Here is a 4,979-nt window from a genome sequence, read left to right as displayed (position 1 = left end):
GTTATGTGAACTTCTTAGAACACTTTTTACAAGATGCCTCTTCATGACTTTGTCCGTTTTTAATTAGGTTATATACTTTCTTCCTGTTAAATAGCAACCATTTCTTCTAGCTAGAAATTGTAGTCTGTTATCTGCATCTCAGAACTCACTCAGTAGACTGAGACAGGATTGTAAATTCAGGACCAGCCTGCACTACCTAGCAAGAATTTGGCTCTGTGAAACAATCTGTTTTTTATTTTTAATTCAAGTCCATTAAGAGACATGCATTAAAATCTTTGGCTCACACTTAAAACATTAAAAATATTGCCTGATTTTCAAAATACATTTCATATTCATATATTTGCTTCAAATTAGTTTCTGCAAATTTTTCAGGTTTAGATCAAGGTATATCATTTTTCCATGGTTAATCAATTGTTCCTCCAAGGGTCTGCTGAAGAGCTCATTCCTTCTCTGTATTATTTCTGTATATCTGTCAAACATCAGTTGTGCATCAACTGTGTTGACCAGTTTCTTGGTTCTCTATCCTATTCCAATAACTTCTGTGTCTCTTTCTCCACAAACAACACCCAGTCTTTGTTACAGTAGATAGATAATGCTTGAAATGAGAAAAACACATTCTTCCTCCATCCTTAATTTTTGGTTGTTTTAGGTATGTTATTCTCTCTCTCTTTTGATATGAATTTTTAAATACTATTAGCTTTGTCTACAAAAATGTTGCAAGAGCTGGGCCTAGTGATGCATACTTAAAATTCAAGCAGTGGGAGAGGCAGGTGGACAATCGTAAGTGTCAGGACCAGCATGGTTGACACAGAAGGTTTGCAAGCAGCCGTGTGAGAGAGTTTCAAAAACAACAATAAAATACATAGCTGGAACTGTTACAGAAGTTACTCTTAACTGGCATATAAATTTGGGAAGAACATCTCTACTGTATGTTGAAACCAATAGTATGGTATGCTTACAAATTTATTTCAATCTTTCAGTTTCATTAGCATTTTATAGATTTGAGTAAACAAATCACACGTATTTTTCTAAATTTACATAGAAGATTTTTACTTTTTCAGTGATGAGAAATTATATTTCTTTCTATTTCTGGGGTAAAAATCTCATTGCTTCTTAAGCATAATTACTTCTGGTGATTTTTAGTCATTTACCAGAATTTTTTATTTATATTAACCATCCATCTGCTATTACACTCAAATTTCTTCATTTCCACTTAGTACAACATTAATTTCTATTTTGTTTTATTTCCATTGTCTTGAATTTCTAGCATTGTGTTGCATAACAGCAAAGAGATGGCTTTATATTCTTCCATAACACTATTAGACATGTTAATTAAGGTGTTTGTATATGCTCTTTATCAAATTGAAAAAGGTTCTCTTTTATTTCTGTTTTCCCTCCATTTTTAACTGCAATCAGTATTGAGCTTTGTCAAACATTATCTCTACATTGATTAATCTAATTTATTTTTCATTTTTAGCTTGTGGAACACTGAGCCTGACTTGCAACCTAGGAATAAATCTTACTTAACCATTGAGTATGATTTTACACATTCCTGCATTGTATTTCCTAATACTTCAATAGTTTTTCTTTTCTTTTTTTTTTTTTTAATTTTGGTTGGTGATATATGTAGCTCAGTGATGGAGTGTTTGCCTAGCATGCACACCATCCTGGATTCAATCCCAGCACCACATAAATCAGGACTGGTACCTGCCTGTAATCCCAGCACACAAGAAGTAACTCAAGTAACCAAAAGTTCAATGTCATTGTCTACTATATAGTATGAGCCTAGCCTGGGAATCATGACAGTATGTCTGAAAAAAAAATCTTTTTTTCTATGACACCTCAACGTCAATTCTCTAATCTGGTATCATCCTTAACTAGATCTGCACTAAGAGTAGCACCTAGTTTTATAAAATAAATTAGGAATTGTTTCTTTCTGCTTCCTGGAAGATTGTGTGTGAAGCCGGTGCTAATTTGTCTTCAACACTTGTTAGAATTCTCTAGTGAAACCATCTGGGCATGGAGACTTCTATTTTGGGAGAGTTAATTTTATAACCAATGTCCTTAATAGGTGTAACATTATTCAAATCATCTATTTCATATTGGGGGAGTTATGGTAGCCTTTTTTTTTAGGAGTTGGTCCATTTCATCCAAATTGTCAAATTAATGCATATGGATATCTCAGAATGGTCCTTACTTCTTTCTGTGCTATGTAGAATTAGGAGTAAAATCCTTTGTTATTTAAGGTATACATAACTTGTGATTTTTTTCTTCATCAGGACTTTGAATAGTTTATCAATTTTTGACAATTTTCCCAAATACTTCTCTTTATTCTGTTGGTTCTTTCATAATGATATGTCATTAAATATTAATTTTAGTCTTAATTATGGTTCTCTTCTCTTTTCCTTTGTGTATATTTGTGTCAATTTTTGTTGAGTATGAAGTATTAGCTCTATTAATTTAACTGGCTTATGCTCCCTCTTTTCTAATGTTTAAATTAAAAGTTTACTCTCAACAGTGACTTGTGATCCACATATTTTGGTATATTGTATTTTCTTAGTCGTTCAGGTGAATGCTGTTGGTTTGCTTGTTTATCTATCTATTTATTTATTCATTTTAGAGAAGGTCTAATGTGTGTGAATATATTAACTTCTTAATAAAGAAGAACTTAGAAAAATAAAATTACTAGATACAAACTAGCATTCTTCAATGACAAATATGTCAAATCAAGCAGGAAAACGCAGCAGCACTAATCATTTGCTTACCAAAATGTGAGCAGAACAGCAAAGTAAGAGAAACAAAAATGAATAGAAACAAAAATTAATAAAAAGAAATCCACATTTCTAATTTATAATTTCATCAGTCCTAACAGCAGCAAACAGAAAAAGTTATAAAACTATCAGGAAATTCAATTACATATAGCTAATATTTGTAGATCATTGCACACAATAACAGAAATTACAGTGTATTAAATTTCCTAATACCATATATCACAATAGTACTTGAGTCAAATAATGTAATAGTGTTTCCACTAAGTTTTACCTGAAAAGGAAAGACCTATTATGAATGATGGAACCATCCACGACATAATGTCTTCAACTGAATGAAAGGGGCAACAGGAGAAAGCCAGCTAAGCCGCAATATTTTTTTTATCAGTACATATATGACTGTGAGCATACATAACCAGCTGCCTAATACTCCCACTCCAGAACTTCCTTTCCATCATGGGTTGTACCCTAGAACTCTGAGCCCACTAAACACTTCGTCCCAAAAAAATTTGGTTTGCTGTATCTTGTTTATTTTTTAGTTATTTGGTCATAGTGATAAGAAAAATAACCAATAGAGTGACATTTCTTCACATGTGTACAAAATCTTTGCTTTTGAGATGTACCCAGCTATAAAATTAAATTGAATAAAATGACATCATCTGACTAACAATAAGAAATGGTCTCTTCCAGAACAATAATTGTTTTCATCTATAACAGCCTGATATAGAAAAAAATAGGACTTTGAGTAATCATTGACACTAATATGTCCCTTGATCTAGATCATGGAAGAATGGATGTTTTCCTTTTCAGATCTAGAATACCAACAGCACTTGTAAAGGTGGTCTTATGAGTTATTAGCCAATCTCTTAAGGAGTGAATATCTGATGTTCATTACTAAATCAATAATCTGTTTAAAATGCTATACCATCTCTCTACCTCTTTAAACATGTGTGTCCACATAATATTCATTCACATGCACACACACACACACACACACACACACACACACACACACACGGGAATAATAGGATCTTTAGACTCAAATAGAAGAAAACAAGATCTAATAACAGATTCCAGTCAGGAATTTTGAGAGAGGGACGATGTCTTGCCATAACATTCTGGCTACTTTCTGCAATTTATACAAATTTATTGAGAGAAGAGAAATGTATATTGCTAAAATGATGTCAAGTTAAATTTTTGTAACATCATGTTATAAGCTATCATTTTCTCCACACATAAGTTCTCCCAAATGATTTATTATAAGAAAAATCTAGTTTTGACAAGAATCTCCATTCTGTGGCAAAAATCCTATACTTCAGAATCGTCTGCAAAGAGAAGCAGTGTCCATCCGTATTTACTAGCTAGTTAAGTTGTTTACCTAGTGTACTTACATTTGTATAACGAGCTACTTTAGATATCCTCTGCTAAGAGTGGAATTTGATGGCATCCTTGCATATACTTTGGTTCTTCTGTAGACTAAAATCAGCATAATGTATAAAACCTTCTATCTCAAGTCAAACTTAGGAAACTTTATCATTGGGTTATCCAATCTTTTACTTTTAGTTGCACCTCTGAGACCACTTACTACATTTAAATTTTTTCTTTCCTTTTTCAATTTACATTTTCTATTATTAGAAGTAATTTACTATTAGACCCTCTATAGTTAATTCCAATATTGAAGCCTGAGCTTGGGAATGATGAATGTGTAGTTATAACCCAGGTTTCCTGGGTGGTAAACTTTAAAATCCATCATTTTCTAATGTCTCCAAGTTGACAGACATTTGGAAATAGAAAAATTGAAAATGATGTACCAGTTATTGATTAAATTGGCAACATCCCTAGCGATAGGGACTAAGTGTCTCTGTGGCATCAGGTAAGGGGACTTTTTTATTTTTTTAAGACAAATTTGACATGGTGAAAAAGACATCTGAGAAGTGAATCAACAAATTTAACAAAAATGGTAGCTATGCTAACAAGTAGGCCATAAAAGAAGACTGATACTTTTTAAGAAATTACCACAGTTTATTTTAATCCACTGGGACTTCTACAACAAAATACAACAAACGAAGTGGCTTATGGATGTCTTTTATTCCCAGTTCTGTGAGTAGCAGCTCTAGGTCTAAGGTGCTGACTGATATAGTGTCTGCTACAGGCCCTTTCTTCATAGATATAACTCTACTAATATTCCCTCAATAATGCAAGGAGACAAAG

Source organism: Peromyscus eremicus, chromosome 5, assembly GCF_949786415.1.
Source record: "Peromyscus eremicus chromosome 5, PerEre_H2_v1, whole genome shotgun sequence".
Taxonomy (NCBI): Eukaryota; Metazoa; Chordata; class Mammalia; order Rodentia; family Cricetidae; genus Peromyscus; species Peromyscus eremicus.
This window is presented reverse-complemented; position numbering follows the sequence as displayed.